The sequence below is a fragment of the Sturnus vulgaris genome, unplaced genomic scaffold (assembly GCF_052056855.1).
Source record: "Sturnus vulgaris isolate bStuVul1 unplaced genomic scaffold, bStuVul1.hap1 Scaffold_2162, whole genome shotgun sequence".
NCBI classification, from domain to species: Eukaryota; Metazoa; Chordata; class Aves; order Passeriformes; family Sturnidae; genus Sturnus; species Sturnus vulgaris.
Genome location: NW_028276305.1, coordinates 5,870 through 12,792, shown reverse-complemented (window position 1 = coordinate 12,792; position 6,923 = coordinate 5,870). Strand labels below are relative to the sequence as shown.

The 6,923-nt window shown below is 49.7% G+C and overlaps 1 long non-coding RNA gene across 1 annotated transcript; it reads left to right on the top strand.

Annotated features, from left to right (window-relative positions):
- Positions 1–3,368: 3,368 nt before the first annotated feature.
- On the top strand, positions 3,369–6,040 carry LOC148217817 (uncharacterized). The gene is made up of 2 exons (XR_015800719.1): positions 3,369–4,744; positions 5,071–6,040. It is a non-coding gene; the product is annotated as an uncharacterized LOC148217817 (long non-coding RNA).
- The last annotated feature ends 883 nt before the right edge of the window (positions 6,041–6,923 follow it).

Sequence of the window (6,923 nt, the reverse complement as noted above, 5' to 3'; positions counted from 1 at the left end):
CTAGAGAGGCCGCCATCTTGAGCGTGTCTGGACTCTCAAAATGGCGCCTCGGGCGGCACCCCGGCTGACCTGCCCAAAATGGCGGCAGAAAAGGGCGGGAAAAAATCAGGACCCCGGTGTGTAAGCATAAGATGCCTGATTGCATCGCCGACGCCGATCCGCTCGCCGACAATTTTCCCGGACGTTTCAGAGCGTGCCGACAACGGCCGCGCGGTCCGCGGTGCCGCGGGAGTGAGGGTGCCGGCGGATGCGGGCAGGCGTTTTATGTAAACGCCTATCCGCCGGGGTCCTAGAGAGACCGCCATCTTGAGCGTGTCCGCACTCTCAAAATGGCGGCTCGGGCGGCACCCCGCCTGACCTTCCCAAAATGGCGGCAGAAAGGGCGGGAAAAAATCAGGACCCCGGTGTGTAGGCATAAGATGCCTGATTACATCGCCGACGCCGATCCGCTCGCCGACAATTTTCCCGGACGTTTCAGAGCGTGCCGACAACGGCCGCGCGGTCCGCGGTGCCGCGGGCGTGAGGGCGCCGGCGGGCGCGGACAGGCGTTTTATGTAGACGCCTATCCGCCGGGGTCCTAGTGAGGCCGCCATCTTGAGCGCTGCCGCAGGGCTGGGTCCCGGCCCGCGGGCCCTTCCGCCATCCTGAGAGGGGCACGGTGCAGTACCCGCCCGTGTCCACACGGCGGCAGCACTGCCGCCCAACTCAGCCCGGCACTGCCGCCCTGTCAGGGACAGACAGAGAAGGGAGAGAGTTCCAAGCACCAGAGTCCCCACCCGTCATAAAATCCTCTCAATGAACGCCCCAAAAAAACCCCGACCCAAACTAAAAATGCCCTGCCTCTGACCAAATGAAAAAAAAACCCTTTTATATATAGAAATCATCTATTTTTTAATATTTAATTTATAGTCATAATCTAGACATATTTCATATATTCAATTTAATTGCTATTCTATTTATCATATATACAATATTATTTTATTATTCATTATATACATAGATTTATATTACTAATGTTATTTCTATTTTATCTATATCCATCTATATTTGGAGGTTCATAGTTTTTAATATTATTTCTTTAAAAGCTCTGCCTCTAACCAAGTAGAAACAAAAAACTCGATTATTTTAAATTATATTTGAATATATTTTTCTATTTAGTTTTCATATTTATATCTGTAGATTTATATGTCTATATTGTGGATTCTATATTTATATACTATTTAATGTAGTTTTTACTAGTATATTAATATACTAGATGCTATTTACATTCTATTATAACATACTATTTAATATAACATATTAAAATCGATAAATTATTTATATTACATACTACATACATGTATTTTATATTTATATTTATTTCTATAGATTTATACTTACATATATATATGCATATATAGTTATAATAATTTTATGTCAGTATCTATTTTTGCATATTTGTATATTTTTGCCTATATTATTTTCAAAAAACCCTCCTCTAACCAAATAAGAACCAATAAAACATTCCTTTTAAAGTCTGAATATTTATATATTTCTATTTTCATAACATAATATAATGTAATGTAATATATTTATATATTGGTTTCTTATATTTGCTTCTATATTTTTATTCTTTATCTTTTCTATTTACAGTATCTATAAAAAAACCCTACCTCTATCCAAACACAAGCCAATAAAACATTCCTTTTAGACTATATTTAGCTATTTTTTAAGGTTCTGTTTTTCATGCATTCTACACCCACCCCTCCCTCTCAATGTTCTGGCACCCACCATGACCCCCCCCCATGCCCGACTCACCTGCTCCTCCAGCGCAGCCCGGCTCCCTCTCCCAGGGACCTTGGGGTGCCCCAAACCACGTCGGAGCCCCCCTCAGCCTTTTTTCCTCACCCCAAAGAAGGCACAGAACGACTCCTTTAATGAAGTTGTTTTAACAATTGTAAGGCTAGAGCTTTTGGTATCCACTGCTTGCCATCCCTTGTAAACCAATTTTTTTCTTCTTTCTTCTGCAGCTTAATAAACCTCTTTTTTTCCCCATAGTTTTCCAAATGCATGTATTACCGCATATGCATATTTAGAATCAGTAAATATATTTAATGTCTTGTCCTGCTATAATTCACAGGCTCTCACAAGCGTGTGCAGCTCTGCTGTCTGAGCTGACCAGGTGGCTGGTAACCTCCCCCCTTCCTTTAATTGCTTTCCATTAACGATAGAGTATCCTGTAAATCATGAAGAATGGGGGGGAAAAATCAGTGAGAAATGGGGAAAAAAAATCCATGAAAAATGGGGGAACAAATCAGTGAGCAACGGGGAAAAGTGGGGAAAAGTTAATTGAGAAATGGGGAAAAAATCAGTGAGAAATGGGGAAAAAAATCCCTGAAGAATGGGGGGAAAAATCAGTGAGAAATGGGGAAAAGTGGGGAAAAAATCCGTTAGAAATGGGTGGGGAAATTCCATGAAAAATGGCGAAAGAAATCAGTGAGAAATGGGGAAAAATGGGTAAAAAATCAGTGCGAAATGGGGGGGGGGGGGGGGGGGGAATCAATGAGAAATCGGGGAAAAACATAAGTAAGAAACGGGGGGGAAAAGTCCATGAAAAATGGGGAAAAATCAGTGGGAAATGGGGATAAATCTGGAAAAAATCCATGAAAAATGGGGGAAAATATCAGTGAGAAATGGGGGAAAATGGGGAAAAAGTCAGTGAGAAATGGGGAAAAGTCAGTGAAAAACGGGGGGAAAACTCCATGAAGAATGGGGAAAAAAATCAGTGAGAAATGGGGAAAAAAATCCCTGAAAAATGGGGGAAAATATCAGTGAGAAATGGGAAAAAATGGGGAAAAAAATCATTGATAAATCGGGGGAAAAATCAGTGTGAAAGGGGGGGAAAAATCGGGATCGGGGACGTGGACCGGGACTGGGATCGGGGACCGGGACGGGGAAATGGGACAGGGACCGGGATCGCGGACGGGGACCTGGGACAGGGACCGGAACCGGGATCGGGGACGGGGACTGGAGACAGGGACCGGGACCGGGATTGGGGACTGGGACCAGGACCGTGATCGGGTTCCGGGACGGGGAACTGGGACTGGGACCAGGATCGGGGACCGGAACCGGGGACTGGGACCGGGACCACGACTGGGGACGGGGACTGGGGACAGTGACCGGGACTGCAATCGGCACCGCCCCCCGAACCGCTCCCGGAACCGCTCCCCGGGCTACCCCGGCACGGCGACCGGGAACGCCCCCGGCACCGCCCCCGGTGCCGCCCCCGGCACTGCCCCGGCACAGCCCCGGGTAGCGCCCCCGGCACCGCCCCCGGGGCGGGCCGCCGAACGCACGCGATGACGCGCGGGGGGCGGGACGGCGCGGGGCGGTGACGCGCTTCATGCCAGGAGCAGGGCCCGGGTGCGACGAAGACGGGAGCGGGCCGACCCGATACCGCGCGGGGCCGCGGGCCCGGCGGAGCCCGGCCCGCTGGGTAGGGGCCGCCAATGGCACCGGGGCTTCTGCTTCGGCTTCTGTCCGTGTCGGCGGGGAGGCCCCAGCCAGCGGTGCCCCTCTCCCTCGGCGACACGGGCGTGGAACTCGGCATCGGGCGCTGCATCGCCGCGGACAGCAGGGGGCGCACGGGTACCGATACTGCCATGGGGCCCGGCGCTGCTCTCCTGCTCCGCCGCCAGGCGGCGCTGCGCTGCCGTCCTGCCGCGCCTCCGGGCACGCTCGGTTTCCTCGGGACCCCGGGCCCCGCCTGTCCCGCCGCTGCGGAGGCGGGGGATGCTTTATGGGACTGCCCGAGCTGGCGGTGCCGGGTCTGGGGCGTTGGGGCGCGCCTTGGGGGGCTGCGGGTGCGCTCGTTTCCTCTTCTGCATGGCCTTCTGTGTGAGCATCTCTCGTTGCGACTGCTCTTGGAGAGTCAAACCCCTCCTCCTAAGTGGTCTCAGGAGCCTGGCAGGGTGAGTTTTGTTTCACAGGGGAAAGGGCCACTGGTCGTGTCCAGAGACCTGTGCACCCAGCCAGGTTTCTGCCTGATAAAATTCCAAATGGATGAGGATTTCTCCCAGCCCCAAGCTGCCCCCACCTGTAACCCTGGCTGCCTTTGGGGTGCCCAAAGCCTCCTCTGTGCAGATCTCAGGAACCTGGGAGGGGTGAACAATGTTGCACAGGGAAAAACCCCACAGATTTTATCTCCGGGCCTGGGGCCAGGAGCAGGCATTTGCGTGCTATAATTCCAGAAGGAGCACGGTGTCTCCCAGACCCAAGCCGCATCCAGCTGTGACCCAGCTGCTCTTGGAGTGCCAAAAGCCTCCTCGTAGCTGATCTCTGGAACCCTGGAAGGGTGAGTTTGGTTTCACAGGGAAAAGGCCTCAGTTTGTGTCCAGAGATCAAATAAGGGACTCTGCTTTTCCTCTAGTTCTCCTTCCTGTTTTCACCTGGGCTACAAGGATGGGCATGGCCTGTATTTCTCATATCAAAGTGATGTTACTAAATTTGTCCAGAAGTTCTGATTATTATTTTTATTAGTAGTAGTAATTTTCTGATAGAAAACACTCTCATTTTGCCTTTCCCACGTTGTTTCCAGGTGCTGCCCAGGATGGACATCCGTGGTCTCAGACAGTGATTCCCGAGGAGCAAGGAAAGCCTTTTCCTCACCTGCACAGTTCAGGTGGATGGGACAGAATTGGTGTGGCCTGACAAGGCAGGAAAAGCTGTCTGTGTTCTGGAGTGCCTTGAAAGCTTTCTCCGTCAGGTTTGGAAGGGGTTTCTCTTTGGGATTTCTTGTGATGCAGCACCACGGGTATCCCTTTGTGCCAAGTCCAGTGCTAAAGGATTGAAGAACTGACAAGTGGGGTCTGGGATGAAAATGCCGCTAATAAAATTAAGCAAAGAATACAATAAGAGAAATGAGCATCCTTTTAATGTCTGAAATAGTTAGGAATAAAAATGCTGGAAAAGGGCACTCTGAATTGGTGTCACTTGTCATGGATAAAACCCCAGAGTGAGGAATCAGAGCAGAAGTTGAGAGCTGGAATCCTTCTGCAGTCGACTTAATTTTCTTTTCCTCCTCTCTTTCAGGACAGGAAGAATCACGACTCTCCTGGCATCTTTGCCAAGAGCTGTGGTGTTTGATCAGCCAAAGCCCAGAGGCTTCAGCACCAGAGGTCTGAGCCTGGAGGGCTCCTGGTGCTGCCCGTGCTGTGGGCTATGTCAGAGGATGCAGGGTTCCTCTTTGCCTCCCTGCTGGGATTAACTGCCATGGGAATGTGGGATCTGGGTGAAACTCCAGCTCTCCTGGTGTTCAGGGGAGCAAGGTCTGAGGGACTCCTCTCTGGGGATGTGCGGTGAAGGACTGAATAGTGTGGAAGGAGAGTATTTATAAACTGTATCACTGTTTCTCCCAAAATTGGGGTGGAGCGGTGATGGGGGCGGTTGGGTTTGGTCTGGGCCTGTTATTCTTTGTGCAATTTTTAAATTCTCTTGTATGATTTACTGTCCGGTATCTTCCTAACAAAAGCTGACATAAATTTAGATTAAGGATTAGAACTTGGGTCCATTCATTGCAAACATTTGACAAGGCTGGAGGACTGGGGTGGTGACTGCTCTCAGGAAAGGTTACTTATTAATACTGTGTCAGATTTCCCGCAGTGACTGTCAGGCCTGCATGGCTGTGAGTTCGTGCTCTTCTCACTGGGGAAATAAGTTCAGCAAAATTAGAAATGTTAGAAAAATCCAGCCAAAAATTCCACCTCTGTACCCCCTAAGTTTTCCCAGTTTTTCCCAGCTAGGAGCTGCACAGAAGTCAGGCAGGGGAAGTGACAACAGGGAACAGCTGAAAAATTCAAAGGCACAAAGAGGAAAGGGGAAAGGTTTCAGAAAACAATTCTATGGTCTAAGAATAATTTCTGATTCCCTACTGAGAAGAACACGAACTCACAGCCATTCAGGCCTGACAGTCCCCTGCAGTGAGAGCTCAGCACACATCCACAGAGGCAAGTCCAGCATCTTAAATGAAAAAATAAAAATAAAAACCAGAAGAAAAAGGTGATTTCTTTTGCTTCAGAGTTATTTCAAGTTCTTAAAGCCCAAGCAACATTTGCTCTTGATTTGGGTTGGGTGAATCATGAGCAGTGGGCACGGGTCATGCCATTCATTGAGCAGAAAACCCGGGGTCATTTAGAGGGGACACAAGAACTGTTTGTGTAGCGACCTCGGGCTGCAGAGGGGCAGGAGAAAGGCCAAGGGAGCTCCCCGGGGCCACCAGGGCCTGTGGGGAACAGAATGGACGCTTGGATGACCAGTGGAGGTGAGGAGTGGATCTGAGTTCATCTACAGGGAAATAAGGAGGGGATACTCTGGAGTGAAAAGCTGAGGTGATGAGTTCACCCACCTGGGCACGAGTTGTGTTTGCACAAAGTGGGAACAGAGGTGAAGGTCAATCCAAAGTCGATCCTGCTTGACCTCTGAATTCCAGGATAAGTTTTACAAGCTGCCAAATGAGGGAGTAAAAATACACAAAAATGAAACCGAGAGCATTCATGAGGTTCCTGGGAGTCCATTACACTGTTGTCATAGAATTCTTAATGAGTTTTGAGCTTTTAATGACAACAATTCAGTACTTTCTTTGGATTATTCACTGTGTAGGATTTGGGGTTTATCTGGATTTTAAAGGCGTCGTGGTGGCCCTGACACTGCTCAGGAGCTGGTAGGAAAAGCAGGGTCAGAGCTCCTGGCAGGCACAGGGTGTTTTTCCCAGAGTGGACTGTGGAGGAATTGTTTGGGCCTTGGATTGTCCCTCTGGGTGATGCCAGTTGCTGTGATTTGTGTAATTCCATACATTTAACTCCCAATACTTCCCAGCCCAGGAGCTTGAGCTGACAGGGCAGCACACAGATTGTTCTCTGTGCTGTGCCCCGATTTGGGGTTGGCTG